The sequence below is a fragment of the Herpailurus yagouaroundi genome, unplaced genomic scaffold (assembly GCF_014898765.1).
Source record: "Herpailurus yagouaroundi ecotype Mexico unplaced genomic scaffold, PumYag 182, whole genome shotgun sequence".
Taxonomy (NCBI): Eukaryota; Metazoa; Chordata; class Mammalia; order Carnivora; family Felidae; genus Herpailurus; species Herpailurus yagouaroundi.
In genome coordinates, this window is record NW_024412413.1 from 40,477,491 (window position 1) to 40,501,374 (window position 23,884).

Genomic DNA, 23,884 nt, shown 5'->3' on the forward strand with positions numbered 1-23,884 from the left:
CCATACAAAAACAAAAGTGTCCTCAGAAATTAGCCAACAGATTCCCTACCAGTCAAAAGCCCAACAAATTTCTCAAATCAAGACAGATAGAACTAAACAGATTAGTTAATAAAATCAATTGAGGAAGGTCCTCATAATTGAGGAAAGTTACTCAATAAGTAAGGCATACTTATTGAAGCAGAGCTTATGCTCATTTTCTCCTTAGGAAATCTTTTCTACAGATTTACAATGTAAATTTCACAGGCGAGTTTACACAGAAAGTAGTGTTTGTAGCACAAAATAGATTTCCACCAAAAATAAGAGATTTCAAATTTGATCAGAAAACAAAAACATCCCCTAAAATCCCTTACTTTCTGAAAAACAAAATAAACAATATTTCGAACTCAGAGAAATCAGTGCTGAGACCCACTGAGAGACTAATTCCATAGACCGCTGAGAGGCTCAGAGGACCTCTGTGGAGCACACAATCTCTGAGTTAAGCCTTTCCGACAATGATGATGAGGAAATCTTGAGTGGATCTCAGTGGGACTCCCCAAAAATTCCCCAAGTTTGGTGAATTCTCCAAAACATCATGAGACCGTTCATTAATAAAGAAAAGCTAAATTGCCTAGAATCACTGCAATAAGGGAAAACACCACCTTAGTAACTTCTTTTTTTTTTTTTAATATGAAATTTATTGTCAAATTGGTTTCCATCCAACACCCAGTGCTCATCCCAACAGGTGCCCTCCTCAATACCCATCACCCACCCACCATCAACCCTCAGATTGTTCTCAGTTTTTAAGAGTCTCTTATGGTTTGGCTCCCTCACTCTCTAACTTTTTTTTTCCCCTTCCCCTCCCCCATGGTCTTCTGTTAAATTTCTCAGGAATCCACATAAGAGTGAAAACATATGGTATGTGTCTTTCTCTGTATGACTTATTTCACTTAGCATAACACTCTCCAGTTCCTTCCAGTTCCTTTTGTTGCTACAAAAGGCCATATTTCATTGACCCAGCAATAGCACAGCTAGGAATTTACCCAAGGGATACAGGAGTGCTGATGCATAGGGGCACTTGTACCTCAATGTTTATAGCAGCACTTTCAACAATAGCCAAACTACCTTAGTAACATCTTAACAGTGATTCAGAAGGTGGGAGTCGGAAAGAGGGATATTTATAAGATCTTGACGTTTTGAAACAAGTAGTTTAAGGTGAGGCTTTTGTGTCAGGGAATTAACTGGATTTTGTAAAGTCTGTGATACATATTTCCAGCTTAATAAATGTAGCCAAGTAAAAATCCATAATTGTCTTGAGCAGTTATTTCACAGATTTTTTTTTTTTTGCATAAAATTTCTGAAGCAAGCAATGGTGTTATTCATTGGTTTATAGTTCTATTTTTCTGAGTAAAGATTTACTGGAACAAACAACTAAGTCACATTGATAACATTTCGTCTTAGAACTAATAGCTATGTTTTATCCAGTTGTAGTGCTCATCCCCAAACACTAAAAAGAATATGACATTGTTTCTGTAATATTCAAAAGGAAACAAAATAATTATAGCTTAAGGGCTCTTACATAGATAGCACAATTATTTAGAACAATAAAGAGTTAATTACAACAACAAAGAAACCAGGGTAGTGGTTACCTCTAGGATGAATTGGAAGGTATTGACCTAAAAGAGGCACTTGGAAAGTTTCTAGAGTTCATGATATTCAATTTCATGTCCTTGGTGGTAATTATCCTAATATTTGCTTTTTAATAATTCTTTAAACTGTACTTATATGTAACACACTCTGCTGAATGTATGCTATACTAACAATTCTAAATTCATTAAAATGTATGTTCTAAGGACGCCTGGGTGGCTCAGTGGGTTAAGTGTTGGATGCAATTTCGGCTCAGGCCATGATCTCACAGTCATGGGGTTAAGCCCTGGGTTGGGCTCTGCGCTGACAGAGTGGAGCCTGCTTGGGATTCTCTGTCTCTGTCTCTCTTGCCACCTCCCCCACCCCCACCTGGCTTGTGCACGCGTGCTCGCTCTCTCTCTCTCTCTCAAAATAAATAAACTTTAAACTATTTTTAAAAATAAAAAAAGTGCATGTTCTAAATTCAAAGTTATATCCTCATATTCCATTTGGTGTCTAAATTCCAGTTTTAACTCCCATCTCTTCAATTCTTTTGTACCTGAATGACCTTGATAATGTTACTTACCTTTTCCCCTCTTCATTTTCCATAAAAATGTGAATAACAATATTGCCATTTTTGTGAAGATGAAATAAAATGTGTAACTTAAATGACATTTGTTTTCTCTTTCATTGTTAATAATAATGATGATATTCCTTCACATTTCTAAGTAGCCCTGTCCTAGTCTGTACAGTGATACATAGAGTTCTGGAAACATTCTTTCCTTTCTTCTCACTTATTTTCACTTTTGAATTACTACAGATTTCTCCTGCGTATGACTGGAAGTAATTTATCTCTGAAAATTACTAAAATTATTCTCTCTTCTACAGTACTAACTGGTCCCTCTCAGCTTCCTTTGCTGGTTCCTGCTCATATATCCCCGACTTCTTGATATTGAACTATCACAAGACTCATTGTTTGAGCCTCTTCTGTTTTATGTCAAGATTGAAAAAAAGATTAGCTTATCCAGTCTCCTGCCTTTAAATACTCTCTGAAAGGTGATGACCTCCACATTTATATCTCCATCCTAGACCTTCCGTTTGCTAAGCCCCAAAATCTTGGAGTCATAATCGACTTCTCTCATTGTTTTCGTATCCCACATTGGATTCATCAGCAAATATTTCCACTTCTGACTTCAAAACATATCCAGAATCCAATTACATCTCACCATCTCCATTGTCATGCCCTTAGTTTAAGTCACAGTTTTCTCTCTCCCAGACTTTTTTAAGTTTACTTATTTCTTTTTGAGAGAGAGAGAGCAGGGGAGGGGAAGAGAGAGAAGGAGAGGGAAAATCTCAAGCTGTCTCTGTGCTGTCAGTGCGGAGCCTGGCGTGGGTCTCAAACTCACGAACCATGAGAAGACCTGAGCTGAAATCAAGAGTTGGAGATTCAACAGACAGAGCCACCCAGCTCCCCTTCTACCCAGATATTTTAATAGTACTCTGGCCCCTGTCTTCATAGCACTCCATTTCAGTTTGTTCCTAACACAATGGCTAAATTGATTCTGTGGTATCAACAAGACATGAGGTCATGTTTTTCTACTGCTCACATGCCTCTCAAAACTTCCCATTTTACTCAAATTTAAGACCAAAGATTTTTAAATTACATATAATCACCACCTAATTTATAATGCACCTCCCTATGCACATACACATAGACACGTGCAGCACTCCCCACCTCCCTTCTCTGATTTATTTTTCTTCAGGATCTGCTGCTCATCCTCCAACCTTATTTTCTAATCCCATCCCCTATCAGTTCTCCCATAGCTCACTCTGCTACCACGCTACCCTTTTCCAAGACCCCAGGCATCCTTCCCCTAAGTCCTTAAGGTTTCACTTACTTGGACTTCTGATCTTGGGTTTGTACATGGCTCATTCCCTCACCTTCAGTTTTTATTCCAATGGCTCCTTCTCAACCAGACCTTCTTTAAGTACCTGATTGGTTATTGCAATTTGCCCCAACCCACATTCCCAGCACTTCTCATCCCCCTTTTCTGATGAAAATTTTCTCCAGACTCTATTTAATATATTAAACTGTGTAGTACGGTATAATTTACTTATCCTTATAAATGTCTCTTTATACACACACACATTAGGCATTCGATAACTGTTTGTTGAATGAATGAAAATACCTTATCTAACATCTCCCATGGTGTAAGATGTTTCAGTTTTATCTGAAAGCATATATATTTATATAGAGATAGATATAACATAGTTGAGACAAATCTATCTTATCCAAAATATGTAACCACATTATCTGGCACCATGAATACTAGTGCTACTAGTTACTACTAGTTAGTGCTAGTATCTTAGTCTGTCCAGGCTTCTATAACAGAATACATTGGACTGTGTGGCTTACATACAACAGAAACTTGTTCCTCACAGTCTGATAGGGCCGAGATCAGAGGACCAGCGTAGGCAGGTGGTGGTGAAAGGCCTCTCCTGCTTGCAGATTGCGGACTTCTCTCTGTGTCTTTACATGGTGGAAGGAGTGAGGGAGCTCTCCAGTCATCTCTTTTACAAGACAACTAATTCCATTCATTAGGATTCCATTCTCATGACCTAAATACCTACCAAAGGCCCCACCTCCTAATACCATCAAGTTAAAGGTTAAGATTTCTGTCTTTCTTTCTTTCTTTCTTTCTTTCTTCTTTCAAGTTTATTCATTTTGAGAGAAAGAGTGGGGGAGGGGCAGAGAGGGTGACACACACACACACACACACACACACACACACACACACACAGAGCGAGAACCCCAAGCAGGCTTCATGATGTCAGCACAGAGCATGGTGAGGGATTGATCTCACAAACTGTGGGACCATGACCTGAGCCAAAGTCCAACACTTAATGGAGAGCCACCCAGGTACCCCGAGGTTAGGATTTCGACATGTGAATTTAGGGGGAGCAAACATTTGGTCTATGGCAATAGTCTATTAACTTTCTGGATAAAGGGAAGTTTCAGGAGCTTTTAAGTGTTAGAAGGAGTGAGTTCATGGTGGTTATGCCAATTAAGGAGTAAAAATTTGCATTCTAGTTATGACTTGCATGAGTTTATATGTTTGAAAACAGTTAATTAAAACTGGTCCCATTGTTGATTGTTCAGGAAAGGCTTCATTTAGTTTTAGTAAGGATCTAGTGTCCCAGAGCCTCTCAAAGTTCATTGTCCTTTATCAGCTTCAGCTGATTGAACCTGTCATGATGAAACACACAGTTTTTACTGAAGCCCTGGACAAATGCAGCTGTGTGCAAAATATCTTTCTTTCATACTACCTGTGGCTGCCTTTCTCATTTCCAGCACTGAGATGACAAACACTACACTATATATATTATTCCTATGGTTAAAATTCTTTGCCTTCTCTATTGTAGAACAAATAAATTTTTTCCCCCTACAAACATAGATCAACTATTTTGGAGAAGGATAATAACTGTTTGTTCCTTCACTTACTCTTTAATGCATGTCAGACACAATGCTTTTTGCCTAGTTTTTAATTTAGCCGGAATTTCTTTCTTATTGTCTCAGTCTCTACAGTGCCTTCTCCTATGTGTTAATTTCTTATCACTAATTGAGTTATCCTCTCCACCTTCTACTGGGTGATTTCTTTGTTGAATTATTTTCTGAACAGACATGATTACTAATACGTTTGTATAGTGAGGGCCTTTCAGCAAACCCATTCAGACTATCAAGGGAAGAGCACATCTTTCATTTAATACAGTCATGTAGGGGAGAATATGTCTAACAGGAAGATGAACTTAATCAAACTTATGTAGGGCATCAGTTGTCAACATCTTTTAACAATTTGAGGTTACTGCACAATTTTGTTCATTCAACATTTACTGAGAAATAAATAAGGACCAGACCTTCTGCTAAATTGTAGAGATGTTCAGCTAGACCCATTTTTGGGGGGCTCTGCAATCAGACAACTGCAAAGCAAACTGTGATGCCAAATTTCTTATTCACTCCATTTTTCTCCAGAATTTAGGAATATGGATCCATAGGCCAGGTTTCCTGGGACTGCTGGCTCTTCCTACTAGAGTTTGTTTATTCCCAAGGGTTAAGATCCAGCAACTATGAGTAGCTACTACTGGACCCAAAGATATTTTTAAACAATATATTAGACTCTATTCTACTAATCAGAAAATGAGAGACCTAAATTTGTGGCTAGGTCTTAGCCTTGTGGCTAACTTTTAGTCTTGCATACTACTGAAATATTATTCCTTGTCTCTCAAATTTTGATCCACAGACCTGCAACAGCATTATCTGGTATTTTATAAGAAATGTAGACTCTGGTGATCCCCAGATCTACTAAATCATAACACGCATTTTCACATAATCCTCAGGTGATCTGTATATACATGAAAATTTGAGGAGCTTCAGTAAATCACTTTGACTTTTTGAGCCCTTTCTTGTAAGTGATTAAAGTTCTTTCCCTACATAGTTATATTATTAATGTCAGTGAAAATAAAAGGAGAGGAAAAAGAAAGAAATCAAATTTTGAATCCAGACAGGCCAGTAGCAGGCTTTGTTAGATAAGGTAGATAAATCTAAGGTTTTAATGGAGTAGTGGCAGAGATAAGCGGCAAAATTAAAAGTTTTGCTACCTGTTGACATTAAAAATGCCTTCAAAGCAATTGGAAATCATCATACAAGAATAATGTAACCTGCCAGTCAGGAACCCTTTGAACACTTGTAACTAATTGATGTTCACCCCTCCAGGCATCAAATGCAATTACCGTTTTACCTGGGGCACAGGTTAACTTGAATTTGGCATATTGAATGTAGAGAGAATCATGAACAGTAAAGGCATGAAGAAGTCCACTTCAAGGGAGAGCATCTTGCATCTCTTTCATCAAGTACTGGAGCACACAGGGCACTGGCCCCCTGACATGAGGTCTGAATCACACTGCTGATCTGTCACAGAGGTGAAATAAACAAACCCGAAATCCTGTACAACTATAGTTAAGTAAGTGTGATTTGTGGGGAAGTAGCTTACAATAAATTAGTCCTGGGACCATATAAAACAAAACAAAACAAAACAAAACAAAACAAAACAAAACAAAACAAAACAAAAACAGTGAAGCCCTTATATATTAGTGTCATTTCTTAACACTAAGAAAAATAATTTGGGGACTGTATTTCATCAACTGCAATGTTGGATTCCGGTTCTTTCTAACCAGAGTTTGTAAATTGCCCAGGGTTGAAGTTGAGTAATTATGAGGATGGTACGTCTGAAAATGCTTTGCAGACAAACAGAAATGAGCTAATCTGACAGATTATTCATTATACTTGGACATAACTGTCTTTTTTATTTCAACATTTGGCTTAATTTTTCTGTAAAATAAGTCTCATAATTGTAGAAATTATAGCTCTAACTATGCAAACATCAAGCAAATCTGTTATTTACTCTTCAGTGCTCCAGCACTCAGTAGAATGTATTGTTTTTTTTATGCTGCCTCAGTTGTCTCAAACCAGAAATAAGGTTATTTATATGACACATAAATTACTTCCCTCCACAAATCTCTACTTCTGAATGCTGGGGCAAGTGTGATTTAAGGTTCTCGCTGTTCTGCTTTTAGAAAAATAAACAAAAAATAAATATGTAATATTCTAGTCACTGCCTCTAAACTACAAAATGAATTTACCGAAGCACAGTTGATGTCATATGGAGACATTTGAAAAAAATATGCAATTAGTTATTGCTAAGGGTATTAAAGAATACCCTAACATGGCTTTTGTGGCTTTTGATATGAATGCACACACATATATGCATCCATATGAATGTAACAGCTAAAATTTTCTTCTTGCTAACTCTCGGTAGCATTACTTGTATGTAGTGTGGCAGAGATTGGCTGCTTGTTCAGGGACCCAATTCTTTTGTTCTTCTGGGCACACGCTAGCATTCATTTTACAGACTGCATTAGAGTTAGAAATGGCCATTTAACTGAGTTCTATGCTGAACAAAGTAGAGTCTCTATCAGCCTGGATTCCTGAATGAATGTCTGGAGTAGAAATCCCCTCTACTACACACACTCCACACGTTCACTCCACCCTCACTCCAACACACAGACTGCCAATTGGAACTTATGTGGGCAAGAAGCAGACCTCCGCTGTGTTCAACCACTGAGATTTTGGAATTTACTTGGTAATATAGCTAGCATTCCTTTCTGTATACAATAAACAGGCATCTGAGAACAGGCATGTGTAAATTTCAAGAAATTCTTTCTTATGAGTTGTTGTTCTTAATCTTATTCTCCTCCTACCCCCCCCACATTTCTTTTTTTTTTATTTAAAAAAAAATTTTTTTAACATTTATTTATTTTTGAGACAGAGAGAGACAGAGCATGAACAGGGGAGGGGCAGAGAGAGAGGGAGACACAGAACCGGAAGCAGGCTCCAGGCTCTGAGCCATCAGCCCAGAGCCCGACGCGGGGCTCGAACTCACGGACCGCGAGATCGTGACCTGAGCTGAAGTCGGACGCTTAACCGACTGAGCCACCCAGGCGCCCCCCCCCCCGCCACATTTCGTTTTTAATCTAGAAGAAGAATGTGAACATAAGAGGAGGAATAAGGGAGAAATAAGAGTAGAGATGGTACACGGAAGGGAGATACCTGAGTACAAAGAGGCCTGATCTTGTCCAATGGGTAGCTCCGGGCACTCTGTCTGTCCCAAACTTTAGTTAACTGAGTTCATTACTAGACTCTTAAAGGCCATACTCTGTCACTAATACTCATGTGCTGTTTTCACCCCTATCCTCATTTGTCCATACTGGCTAGCTGCTCAAGAAAATTGTTTCCCTTAAAACATACCAATAGTGTAACCTGCCCAAGGGCAGCTTTCACTTCAGAAGGGCTGCTGCTCTACTCTCTATACCCTTTTAATGACATTTGTCTTACAAATAATAATTCTGTGAAACAAAATTAAAGTTCAGTAGATTTTAATACTCTTAGAATTGATTCTCCATTCTTCCTTAGAGATGGTTAGCTTTTCTATGCCTCTCAATATGACACAATAGTGATTCAGACAATTATTGGGAGTCTGGTAATTTCAGGTACTATACTTGGCATCAGAAACATAGGGAAATGCGGCACATATATCCATGAGAAGCTTTCAGTCTTTTACAAGCAGTCAAGTACATAAGCAATTTCCTCTTATTTCTGGAAGAAGAATCAAGGAAAACTACAGGAGGTGATATCTGTGCTAAGTTTTTAAAAATGGGTAAGAATTTACTAGGCAGAGAAGGCAGTAGAAGTATTTCCCGGAAATATGGAAGATCATGAGAAAAGGAATAGGGACAATAGGACCAAGGTACACCTTCATCAACAAAGAATACCTATGGCTAGGGGGAGAGGATTTGGGTTGCTCTGAGAAGTATTTTGTGGCAAGCACAGCCAGAGCATTGGCTGGCATGTTAAGAAAGCTCTGGAAGAACTCAGTGTATGCTACAGATACATGTCTTAGACTCTGGCATAGCAAGGTAGATACGAGCGACACAGTAAGAGGGTCAATTAGAAGTTGATTTCAAAAATCCAGAAAATGATGACTGTACCAATGGAGTCAGTGAGGAGTACACAGAGATTATTTATGATACAGATTAGACAGGATGTGACTACAACTGAAATATAAAAGAGTCAAAGATGACTAAATCTTTATCCAAGGTAGAAAATTAGAGAATCACTAGTAGAGTGGATGGAATCATTTGAAATGATAAACTTCCTCTGAGTTGTATTTAGGATGAAAAGAGAAAGTCAACCAAATGTTCACAAGGTGATTCCGAGTCATAGGAGCAAAACCATCACCATTCAATATTATTGAAGTTAAGTGAAGAGAAAGTCTAATAAAGGGACAGGATGAACATTGTTTCACATGATGTCAAGAGAACAGATACAATCTATGATAAAGTAGAATTATGTCTAAGGTTAAATTATTAATAGATTTTAAATAGATTTAATAGATTCTAGATGATTTCCTTCATATGCAGATATACATTTTACAATTAGTTTCCAGATAAAATTGCTACTCTTTTTGCCTAATGCAGAATAACACTTACCCATAAAACTAAGTATAGAGCAGGAGGAGTCCAGTATACTAAACACTTAAATCACCCCCAGGAGTTTCCTATCTATGCCTAAAACCACATCTAAATAAGAAGAAAAACATTCCCCAAATGCCAATTCAGTGGTTCCTAAGTAATCCTTGCTTTTTGCCTCCAAACATTTGAGACCACAAAAAGGTTGAAATAGATTTTCTGTGTTCTGTCATGAATATCTTCACTAAATTACTGAACCATCAAATTATTTCAACCAGACATCAAGGTAATGCTATACTGATGTACATTATAAATACAATGAAACAGAAGATAATTGAAAATCTTTTAAACGTGTCAAGGAATAAATGGGAAATTCCTGGCAATACATCTCTGTAAGTGAATTCAAGATTAAAATACAAATATTACAAAAGTGGATCTGCAGATGATAGTAAGTAATGAATAAGATTTGAGAAAAATGTGCAATAATAGAAAATGTCTCTAAAAATGAGTATAAATAGTTTTAAATTACAACAAATTACATTAGCTTGTAAGAGTTATTGTGGTCATTTCTTGACCATTCCAATTTTAAACATGAGTTGGAATTGTCTCCCAAAAGCTATTTAAGAGAATAGATGTCTTTGACTTAGAAACAGAAAACATACATTGAACGAATCTCTAAAATATTTTCCAATCGGATTTATCAGCTATCTAATACAATTTTAAAGCACTTCTGTCCCATACTCTAAACATTTTTATTCCCAGAATATCTTGAACCGGCAAGTGCATGCTTGCCTAAAAATACATTTTTAAATACTCTAAAAAGAGAAAATTTTCTGTGTTCTTCCCCCAAAGAAATTCATAAACCAGACTACATTTCCAATTTCTCTGGGTTTTTCCACTTGGACATTCTACTTGAGCTTCAGAGTCAGTATATATCAAGCCCAACTCCTTTCCCTAATCCTGTTCACTTTTCTGGTTTCCTTAATTCTGCTACTGATCCTAGGATTAAGTCATATTTTATTCCTTCTTTACCTTCAATATCTAATCGATAACCAAGTGCTATTGGATCTCATTCTGATCTGCATTTCCTTCACATAATCTGCACTTGTTCTGATTCTCTTTACCTTCTCCCCAAAGCATTGTCCTAGTGTCCTAACTTTCCTTATTTCAACTTTCCTTATTCCAATCCACTCTAGACCTTATTGTCAGACTAACATCCCTGAAGCTCAATTCTGATCATATATGTCCTTTGTTCAAAAGCTTCGGTGACTCCCCAATAAATTGTGAACAAACCCAAATGTCCTTGCCTGGTATTCAATATTTCACAAATGTATTTTTTCTAGTTTTATCCTCATTACTTCCTCTTATGCACCTCAGTTTCCAGTAACAGCAAAATACTGCTTCCTATATATACCCTTTGATTTATTTCTCCTATTGATCAGCTCATATCTTGTGCCAATAATGCCCTTCCTGTATATCCACTATTAATACAAATCCCATGTAACCAGTTGAAATACTATCTCCTCAAAACAGTTCTTCCTACTCTCCATCGCCACTTTATAAGTGTTCTCTGAGTTCTATGAATTCCAATAGCACTTTTTTTTATTTCTTACACTCATCATTTGTATCTTATCTTATAGTTATTTGTATATAACTATCTCACCTGCAATAAGGAAAGTCTCTTTAAGACAGGGCACTTGATTCATCCTTACAATAGTGGATACTTCGTATTTCTTTATTAAATATGTGAGGGTAAAATGACTTTTGTCCTGCGTCCTATTTTAAAGTGGATCTTTATATCACTTCAAGCAGCACAAGCATAATTATGAAGATGATACCGATGTTAGCACATTTAGGATCTTAGTAGCATCAAGATTTATGAAAAAAGGAAGGTAATCAGCACCCCAACTTTTGAGGAGAGAGATTCCTGGGAAATGAAGTAATACCTCAAAATTTCAGAGAATGAGACTTGCAATCCTTTGGGAGGCTAGGAGAATCTGATGTGTTCAACTTTGAGTTGCTGGACTTTAAATTCCTTCCACTCTAACTGTGGTAAAATAATCTAATTTCTTCTTTAAGACATTATAAATGCCATTTTGCACTGGCTTACAACAGACGTAATTAAATAAGGGCCAGAAATTTTATGATAGTCTGATAAAGCTGGAATTTCTCAGTGGAAGCACCATTCCTAATGGAGCATTATTAGTGGAGCAAGGACCTCATAGATGGTGGCATGAACAGATAGGAAGCAGCAGAAAACAAGAGAGAGTAGCAAAAACTTCCAAGGAGGATTTTAGAACCTAAGGAATAAGAACAGAAGGTAGGCAGAGAGATGTAGATTGCAGTAAAAGGAAAACTTTGGCAACCAAGGGATATAGATTAAATTCACAGCACTACCACTTACTGGCTGTGGCTGTATGACCCCAAGTTTCCCTAGCTATAAGGTTCAAATGAGGAAAGTATCTAGTACACTAAAGTGAGAGCAATGACTTCAACTCCAAAGTTGATCTGAAGATAAAATAATATAATTACCTAATATAGTAGCTATTATATAATCAGTACTTAATTCATGGGAAGCTATTGTTGTAGGAGTCATCATTGTAGTATTGCAGATGTGGCTCTGGGTGGAGATCCTAGTTCTATCCTCATCAGCTTGTGACTTGAGAAAAATACCCACCCTAAACCTCAATTTCATCATCTCCGCAGGGTTCTTGAAGATTAAATAAAATAATGCATATGTCACACGATTGTCAGTTGCCCCTTGACAGTCAGAAGAAATTGGCTAGAATTCCTATGCTGCGTCCTGTGAACAGTCCAATACCTTCACCAAAACTATATTTGAGGAAAGGGAGAGAGAAAAAGGAATAAGAGGGTAATATTTTAATTTTACTAAAGAATACACTTATTGAAATTATGCTTTTTAATATCTAACATTGCCCTAAAAGGGGCGAAGTAAGTTTTACTCTGAACATGTAAGTTTTCTTTTGCATGTGACTTTCTTCTTTTAGAATAAGTAAATGGTATATTTGGATTAAATGTTTTATGAATTAAAAAAAATCATTTTTTGATCATAGTCCACTTAGAAAATATTTTACTTCAATAAATTTATTTCTTTATATAAAAAATAAAAATGTTGAACCAACAGATATCAGACCCCTCTCCTCTGTTGGAACTGTGGAGGGCATAAACCAGCAGGAAACATTAGTCTTTTGTTTTAAAATAAACAGCCTAAGAGAAATGCATTATCTTCTAGTGGAAGGAGAGACAGGTGCTATTTGTGTTGAAAGTGAAATAAAAATTGTGAACAATTACAGACAAGAGCTATTTGAGTTAACGCAATATTCATTCCTTAATTTTGGAGAGTCTACTATTTTCAGAGCAGAAAGATGGAAACTTCCAAGATTTAATCATGGCCTAGAATCCTCTTCCATCCCTGTGGGAGGCAGGCCAGATTCATGAAAGTCATCCTTCCTTAGACAAAGGATGGAGGAATGGAGAGTGTAGGTGTTTGATGCCATTGGTATCTTTTACTTTTTTTTTTATTTTTTTAAATCTCTTTTGGATAAACAATCTTAATAGTTTCTGATAATATTATGGGATGTTGGTGACTAACACTGGTATCAACTATGAATATATTATAGTTAGGCTATAGATGATGTTCTACAACATTTTTCTCTAGCTCCTATTTCTGACTCTTCTAGTTATGTTCCTTTATCTCTGCTATGGCATTGTCCTCAACTCCATTCTGTGACTTCCAAAAAATCATTGCAACCATAGAATAAAAATCAAAGGCAAACACCAAAACAAAGAAAAAAAGAAAACAATACTTACAAAGGTTTCCATGTGACTGAAAGTCTTGGAGGAGATGAAAGTGGTATTGCATCAGAGGAACAAAAACAACTTTGATGATGATGATGATGATGATTTCTTGTCCTTAACCACTATGAGATTCAGTGATTCCATGTAGCTCATTCCTACTTTATCATCTTTTTCATGATAAAAGCAAAAACATACAGATATAAATCCAGTAATGACACTACCAACAATCCTTCCCATTTCCTAATGCAGAGAAGTTTTGCTCACCATTGCCATTGCTGTCAACTCAGGTCAGGGCTTCCCTTTACAGGTCCAAAAATTCAGCAGAAGCTTTGAAATGACTACTTTGAAGAGAGCCTGGTTAACTTCTTTGACCATACAAAGTGTTCTAGCTTTTTTATCTATATGCAGCTGAGATAATGGGAGATTCAAGCAAGAGAAGAGTTTTTACTTTGTACTTACCATGTTCTAAGAACCATAAATCTATTAACTAGTTTCATTCCACAATTCCTCTATAAGATCAGCATTATGATTAACCCCACTGTGCAGGCAAGAACGTTGAAGTACAGAAAAGTTTAAAGAATTTATCCAACGTATCTAGCTAGAATGTGGCAGTGTTGGGAAGATTTTTTCAGTCAGGATAGGCTGGATTGCCATAAATTAATCAATCAATAAATCAATTCAGAATTTCAGCAACTTGATCCAATAGTTCTTGGCACCAAGTTATTTCAAATGCATAGATAATAAAGGGAAATAATTTCCAAATGGCAAAATTAAATTGAAATGTAAACTTGTATGAGTGAGCTTTCTAAGAAACCTTTATTATGTGTAGCCACAATTTCCAACTACCTTGTTTACTTACCCATTTGACTGTTACATTCTCAATTATGTAAAAGTGAAATGATTGTTTGCTTCCTTACCCACCGAGTTACCAGAGGATGGTATAGGATTACCACATCAAAGCTAATCTAGTAGGAAAAAAAAAAAAAAAGATTGTGCACAGGATTGAAGAAGAGAAGGGTTCAAGTCCTGGCTATACCATTGACTGGCCATTAGTCACTGACCTCTTCCAGGCTTCAATCTTCTAATCTACAGAATGCAAATAATGACATTGTCTCAACAGGATTATTGTCAGAAATAAATAAATAATATGTGCTAAGTGGAAAGGTAATTTCCTGGTCTGTGGGGTGCAACCGTCCTGGGTTCAAATTCTAGCTCTGACATCTAATATGTATGTGATATGGGAGCAGTTACTAATTTCCTCACCTCTGAAATGGTAATAATACCAACCCGAGTCTTAGAGAGTTATGGGCAGGTGACATAAAAATACAGAAATCTTGTAGTTGAACTGACATACAGCAAGAGTTTAATATGTGGCTGAACTGAATATTTAATATCATCAACTTTTTATATCTGTAGGAGACAGAGTCCATATTTCCAAATCTTTTTTTGAGGCATTATTAATTACCCCTGAATTCAATCAGCTTAAAACTCACATGAAATAATTACACATTATTCATCTCTTCTTTTAAATCCCTTCACTGACTCACCATTGCCTTCTGTGTAACATTTTAATTTCTATTCCTAATATTTCATGTATCTGTGCAGCAGGCTCACGAAGCAGCTCTTAGTTCTTCCTGTAGAGGATCCGTGGGCACAGGAAGGACTCAGATCATTAAGGCATATATACAGACTATGCTAGGTGCCGTATAAAAATCTGAGACAGCCAGTTCTTACAATCTGACTTCTTAAACTGATTTTGTTATGTAACATAGAATTGCTTGTTCAGTTTCCCCATCACTTCTTTTCTTGTTCACACTCAAATGTCCTTCCACTTTTCTCTCCCTTCACATCTTTCTATAGCTGCCTTAATTGGAATGGCTCTGGAGCTTAATTAAAACAATGAGGATCTAGCTTGCACAATTTGTACGGGTGAATAATATAACCCTGCAGTGATTATGTATTGATATGAGGATTAAACTGATGCACTCTCAGCTGTAGTGGGCTAAACAACATTTTCCCTTCTGTAATACCTTGATTTCCTTGTTGAAGGCTTTAATTGACATAAGTGAGGCAAGAACAACCCAACAAACCCCTGGGTCTTAACTGTTAGAGCCTGATAGGAAGGCAGAGAGAAGTCACATACATGCACATAGATCTATGATGCATCTTCAGAGTATTAGACCTTTTTTTTTTAAAAAAAAAAGCATATAGTTACTGAATAATTTGCAAAAGCATTATGATTTAACAATATCATATGGCTACATCTTGTTTGTGTGGATCATTATACTCAGCTGCACAGTGATAGGTCATTCATTTGTGAAACAAATATTTTGAACTAGGAATTAATTAGTCAGTGGGTTAACTGAAGAGGTTCTATGCTCTGAGAGAGGGCTGAAAGATGAGAAAGAATTTTGAGGGAAGGCTAAAGAAGCTTTCAACCGTGAGGTACATTACAGTGACTGACCCTAAGGCTGAGGTGAGGTTGGAATGACAAATAGTGGTTTGATCCCCCAGGACCTTGTGTTCCATATTTAAGACACTTGAGTTTTATCTTAAATGAAATGACCTTCAAATTCATACAGTAGAAAAGGATTTAAAAGACCAGGAATGTCATAATTTATAACCAAACATGGAGGCTGAAGTAGGGTGAGCTCAGTAGGCCAAAAAGAACTCACAAAAACTTACTTCATACCAACCCGGTATGTTAGGGAAGAATATTCTGAAAGAGTGAAGTTGATCCCAAGACCTGAAGTTTGAGGAAGCAAGGTGAAGAGGTTATGAAAGATATTTCTGATAGAAGTAAAACATGTAATGTCCTGGCGAAAAGAGGGCTGGATACATTAGGTCTGCAGTTATGCAGTAGGTAGTGGTCTGGGGTACAGAGCACAACTCTGGCAAGAGGCAAGAGGTGAAAGCAGATAGGTGAGCAAGCTTTGAAATGAGATGGGCTTTAACCACGCTAGGTATTGTTGAGTTTATTCTAGTGGCAATGAAACTAATGAAGGGAGTACTTTCTCTTCTGCCCTCACAGTGCTCTTCCTCTTGTGGTCGACACAAACCAGTAAAAAACACTATAACACACTGGATTTGCTTCTTCAATGTATATTTCTTTCTCTGTTTTTAAATTTTTTAATATTTATTTAATTTTGAGAGAGAGAGACAGAGAGAGAGAGAGAGAGAGCGGGAATGGGAGAAGGGCAGAGAGAGAGGGAAATACAGATTCTGAAGCAGGCTCCAGGCTCTGAGCTGTCAGCACAGAGCCCAATGCGAGGCTCAAATCCACGCACCTCCACGCACCACGAGATCATAACCTGAGCCGAGGTCGCCCACTTAACCAACTGAGCCACCCAGGTGCCCCTTCAATGCGTATTTCTTACCAAGTACATATTTTGTGCTAGCACAGCATTAGGCACTAGAAAAGGCAAGCAAGAAAGTAGGCAGTGTACTCATTTCTATCTTCCATTTTTGCAATTATTTTTATTAAGCATGTACTGTGCTGTCTGTGCTAGAGATACAATGATGGGAGAAATACAGATAGGTCCTCTGTTCATACTGAGATCTAAAGAAAGGCTTCCACAGAGTGAGGCTCGTAGCACTTTGAAAGCACAAAGGAGGGACACCCGCTTTGTGTACCCTCTGGGTAAGGGAGCAGGTAAGAGATGAAAAGTATTGTCAAGAGAGGTTTTCCAATAATGCATAGGAGAAAGAGGGAGAAACTTTATAAGCACAAAAAGAGAGGAAAGACCATGGGGTTTTCAGGAACTACTACAAAAGGCACCGAGTATGCAATCAACTTTAGGACAAAACCTGTGAACAACAGAGAAAAGGGCCCTGTTCAAAAAGATTTCCTCCCTACTTTACAGAAAGGACCACATTCATCCCATTGTGAAATACCAAACCAGTCACATTAATTGACTTTAGGTTAAATTTGACAGGATCTAGGGACGGGAGTAAGAGACATTACTATTTTAATCTTAAATGACTTTATTTCTATACCTCTGATAGAGAGTAAATCAAAGGCTTATGAAAGTCCTGCAGCTGGTAAAGGGAAGCATGATGCAGATAACTATTTTTATTTAAATCAATGTGTTGTATTCATAGAGACTAGGGCAGGATGTTGCAGCTGCAAGAGGGAATTTAAAATTAGACCAGCTTCAATAGTGCTGCTCACAATTTTCATCCAAATTCCTGAGCCCTGCCCTATAGTAAGCATTTTTTTTTGCATTTGTGATGCGTGTGCATATGCATGCATACACATTTAATATTTTCATGGGAAATTGAGACAAACTGCTCTAGAGACTGAAAATAAAATTACTGTCTGTTGGATAATAATCTCTCTTTCTACTTACGTCCATGGCTTCAGAGTCATGTCAAAACTGCTATCTATCCCTGCTTCTACAAATAAGGAACATCATTCAATTTTCAGTACCTGGACAGGTACTGTTCGTTCCACATACAACAGAATTATAAAAACTTTCCTCTAGTGTTATCTGACCAAGACTAATAGCGGCCTTTCAAAGAATTGCTTATGTAATCCAGATGTCCTAGATTTCTCCAGGTTTCAAGGGTCATCTTTTCCTATAAAGCCCAAATAAGAATAGTCCAAATCCTCAACTTGCTTAACCACAGGGGTCTGGTTTTTAACTGGGTTTCCTTCTTCATCTATTTCTGGGAATCTTTACAGATGTTCTAGGTCATATATATAATAGTCCACAATACTGTTTACTAGGGTATTGTCCACTTAATAATAATATAACTGCTTTCTCTGCAGGGCCATTACAAAGCACTTGCTCATTCATCATTTATTTATCCTCACATTATCTTGTACACATAGCACCCAGATGCTAGTGACACACACATTTAATTATGGCTTGGATCCACATTTTAGGGTTCCCAATCCTGTGTTCAGCCACATGCTACACTGTCTAGTCTCGCGAGGCTGTTATAGTCCAACGAACTAATACATGTGAGAAAGCAGTAAAAAAAACATAAAGTGTGTTCCAAATAGACTGTTTTGTTTTGTTGTGTTTGACATACTTAAAGGTGTGCTAGGCCAGGCTCTACCTTCTGCTCTATTCTTTGGATAATGATCAGATTAATCTCTCTGCATGTTGCATCTGTTATACTGCCAAACATACAAGAATGCTTTATTTTGACAATTCCTTTGCTTATAGTCCAAGGCATTGCATCATGATAGTGTTTGAAGTTTCTCAGCTCAAGGCAAAACTCATGCAGCCTCACAGTCCTGGCTGCGGTACATATTTCTGCAGATTGCCCAGCCCCCTCGGCCTGGCTCTCGGTATCTCTGGGGACAGTAGCCCTGCCATTGGTACAGTTAGCAAAACAACAAGGGCACTGATTGATTTAGGAAGTGAAAAATGTGTCAGAATTCCCCTGTGGGAAGCTGTGGAAATCTGGCTTGTCCAAACATCCTTGGCAACTGTTATGAAGTCTTTTCAATTGTGGTAAGTTGTAGTCTGGCTGACTAATTCAAAAGGAGCTCATGCGTGGCCCAATTTTCTGCCAGCTTTGAATAGAAACACCCAGTAATAAGCTCATGGAAGTAAGTAACATTTGCTTCACAATCTCAGAAGGGCCACAATTGGAATTCTTCCTTCCTACACAGTCAGGTGTATGGACTGAATAAACCAGACAGTAAAGGGGTGAGCGTAGGGAACGTTAGCACCCCTCAATGGTTTCCATACAGAAATGATGCTGAAAGAAGAATTTGTCTCTAATAAACCCATGCCCTCCTTCCTTCGGTGTGTTCACTTTATGCCTGTTTCTTCCTCCCTCTAATGCAATTTACCAGCACTTCTTCAACATGCTTGTTCATGCCACCCTTCCATTCTGACTCCTGTTTTAGCCTCATCATTTGCCTTTCTTTAATGATGACCTAAATGATGAAAACTCTGTTCTGAAATCATCTTTCTTTGGGAAAGATATTTCACTACAGTTTTTGGCTCAGTTACATTTTGCTTAAATGAGGTAAAAAAAAAAACGTAATGAAACAACCCATTATTTATGTGCACTTGACTTCTTTAAAAATATACATAAAGTATCTAAATGAATAATATATATTTAAGAATTCTTGATAAATATAGATGAGAACTATTAAAATTAGATTTAAGTTAAGGAAGGAGGAGAAAAAACTAAGAAGAAAAATATTTCATCCATAAATGTATATACTTCATAAATCACAACTAAAATACCTACACTGATGTGCATATGTGTATAACTCTACAACTGTGATTTTTACAGTTGTTGCATATATGTTTTCAAAGACAATATTTCACTCAATCATCATCTAAAATATTAGATCATCTGTAGGGAGAGAGGAATATATTTTTTAACCTGTTTCTAGGAAGGAATAAACGTATTAAAAGAGAGATTACTGAATTAGAGTACCAAATTCCCACAGCATGTCAAAATTTAGAGTTTTGTGTTTATTTTTTTATTTGGAGAGAGAGATAGACTGTGAGTGGGGGAGGGACAAAGAGAGGGAGAGAGAGAAGCCCACAGAGGTTTCACACTGTCAGGGTAGAGCCCGACGCAGGGCTCAGTCTCATGAACCATAAGATCATGACCTGAGCTGAAATCAAGAGTCAGATGTTTAACCAACTAAGCCACCCAGGCACCCTTAGAGTTTTGTGTTTAAAACTACAACTGTTTGTAGTCGTCAAGAAGCTTCTCTCACCTTTTATTAGGTATTCAAATACAATCACCATGAAAACCATTATCAGCAATATCAACGGATTTTCTGTCTTTAACCTATGTGAAAGAAAAATCCATGTTGCTTGAAAGCCTAAAATATTCCCAAACCCTGCTATTGAAAGACACAGAGCTACACTCTTATGAATCTGAGAGGGAAAAATAATAATTAAAGGTAAAGTAAAGCATTAAAAAAAAAGATTACATGACTCTGAAGCTAATCGATGATTCCTTGTATATTTGTCATGCTGGGTTTGCCCCAAATCATTGGAATATCTTTTGGGTATTTGGGGAATTTCCCATACTCTGAGTCTTATTCTTCTAAAGTCAATCCTAGGACTCATTGTGCCAGGTTCCCTTACTGTTACAGCATCGGGTGACTTAGATTCTGCCAATTAGACACACCTATGTGGGGCAACTAAAAGGAACAAGAGTCTCTATAAGAAAAAATAGGATGTAGGCATGTAGGGAATCCATCTTTTACTGAGTGACATGGTGAAGGGGTAAGACCCTTTGAGAGTAGCCATGGTACAAGTGTGTGGTGTGGCCATTATTGGCATTGTTGGCACAAAGTGTGTTGACTCAAAACCATGCTATTTGTGCAGGATGGGGATGACAGTGATTTCTTCTCTACAACACTTCACACGGCATTGTTGGGCATTGTTCATGTTTAGTCATTGGCTCACCAGAAGATACTTTGAACAACTTTAATAAATTTCTACCTGTTTTCACCTGAGAACATTGATACACTAATCAACCATTTTCTCATTGTATTTGGATAGCGTTCTCCTATTTCTGGTCTAATTTTCTGACCTTCTGTTTGGTGTAATGTTAAATTAACATCAGTGGGGCAAATGCAACACACCCTCTTTCACAGTATTTGAATGCCCCCTTACTTGATTTTTTTTATTCAAAGCATTTATCACCCTTAAGCAAAGTATATATCATACTTACTATGTTTAATACCTATTGCTTTTCTAACCAAATCTTCCTATAAAATGTAAGCTCCATAAGGCCAGGGATTATATTCTGCGCGGGATATTATGTATCCTAAGTATCCCAAAGTGTCAGGCACATAGTTGGGGCTACTGAGTGAGTGAATTAATAAAGAATACATTAAATCATCTTTGTGTTTCTAAAGGATCTATGGAGGGATGGGTCCTGATGGCATTTTAAATAGAAGTATGCTAGAGCTAGTTTCCTTATTTTTTTCCCATATTTTTGGCTTTTAGGTGAACCTGGGTACTGAGATCAAATGAATTTTAAATGTGAATGAAGGAGGTTCCTTTCCCTCCCACTAATTTGCCTTAATCAGAGAAAATCTATACCATCAGCCTGCTTTTTCTTTACTATTATACATATGTTCTCCTGAATTTCCTCATGCCTACGTACCAACAGGCTATATGAAAATGTATCATTACCATTCAAATAGCATTATCAAGTAAGCATTCTAAATAAACACATTATTGAGACAAGTCCACTATTAAGTCATATTAAGTCGCAGGAAAAAAATTGACGTGAGTTGCTATCAAAACAACTAGGAGGCATTTACTCAATACAATTGATTGAAAGCTATTAAATATTTTTAAATCATGCTCAGAAATAAATGCATTCTGAGTGAGCTTATGAATTTCCCCTCACTAACATGAACATGAAATAATTTATCATGATTCCCAACTGGATCATGTTTCTTTTCCCTTTCAACACAGAATGGAAAGTATATTCCAAGGAAAGTTGGAGAAGACATGTATGAAATTTTCTGCCAAATAGAGAATATTGATGATCAATACAATTTATTTTAGTAAGAACTTCATAAGTTTGACAGAGGGAAAGGAAAGGAAATGGAACAAGAGGAAGAATATAAATACATTTCTTGAATATCACTACAAGTCAGAACAGGGCTAAGTCTTTATATATGTCCTTTTACATATGTCTGTTCACATCATCTTCATCATAGCCCTAAGAGGTATTAACAACATTGCTGATTGAGAAAACTGAGTGGGAATTGTCTTAAGACCATGCAGCTAGTAAATGGGACACTTACAAAAATCTGACTTTGCAGTTACTGTTTGAACTGCGCCTTACCAACAGGCTAAAGATAGGGCTAATGTGAAGTTGCCATTAGGACCTCTCTTGCCTATTACTGGTGATGGCAGAAATAATATCTTAACATACACTTGAAAACTCTCAAAGGACTTGGAGAAAATGGCAAGTTTGAGACATGTCAGCTGTCAATGCACAAGAGAATTGTCATCAAAATGGAACACTAATTAGAGCACATGGGTGGCTCAGTCAGTTAAACATCTGACTCTTGGTTTCCGCTCAGGTCATGATCTCACAATTTGCGGGATGGAGCTCCAGCTCCCATTGGGTTCTGTGCTGACAGTGCAGAGCCTGCTTAGGATCGTCTCTCTCCCTCTCTCTCTGGCCCTTCCCCACTCGCTACTTCTCTCTCAAAATAAATAAATAAATATTTTTTAAAAAAGGAATTTTGATTATTCAAATCCTAAGAGAATGAAGTGGACCCAAAGTTCAAATTTAATTAAAATCACATTTTTGTCCCTGGCAATCTAATTTGCATTGTTGGCCTTGATTGTTTTATTAATATAAGTAGAAAATCAGATAACATGGTAAAGAAGTAAAGAGTGAAGGAATGAGGACAGGAAATACATATCTTTGTTCACTTTGTAGACATAAATTATCTCCCTAAATTCCATTTCTTGGTAAACAACACTCTCTGGTTTTATGAAGCACTATTTCTAAACAAAATCTTTTTTTGAATAACAAGTTCTTCTTTATGAAATTTCCTACATAAGTCAAACTAATTTTCTCCCCAGAGAGAGTTCTGGTCCCAGCATGACTGAAGCCCCAGAATACACTCCTTTGGTCCCACAGAGACTAATCAAACTGCGTCAATTTGCGACACTCAAAAAATTTGACTTTCATGAGAAAAAATTATAAATGGATGTTTGCAAATATAATTAATATCAATAAAACCACATATTTGGTACATTTCCACTGAAACTTTAAGAGATTGTTGAAGATGTTATTCAAAGAATATTTGTATATCACAGGACATATTCCATAAAAAATATATATTCCAAGAAATACATTATCAACAGGGGAAATACACTCCAGTATGCAAATCTATAGGTTTTAAGAATGTTTGTGTATCATTTTAATGCATTTTTGTCTAAAAACACAAACAAAAGAGTATTCAATGTGCCAGAATTTTTCTGCAAATGAGAGATCGAAAGTGTTTCAAAACTAAAAGCATGACCCAGAGTCTGAACTCATTATCAAAATCTAATGAACTGCCCCTAAACTGTTGACTAATGAAAAGAATTAGAACCTATTAAATATATCACAAATTACCAAATATTGACTTTGTCATTAAAATGAAACAGATGAACTGTTGTTTATTTTGCTTGTTTGTTTTAAATAAAAGGAAACTGGTAGGAGGTAGCTCGCCTTCCCCGGAAGTTAATTTTATAATATTTCATATGACCTTAATTCCTAACTATAAATAAGTCTTTTGGCTGGAGAGAGGGAAGATGGTGGCATAGGAGGACGCTGGGCTCACCGCGCGTCCTGCTGATCACTTAGATTCCACCTACACCTGCCTAAATAACCCAGAAAACCACCAGAGGATTAGCAGAACGGAGTCGCC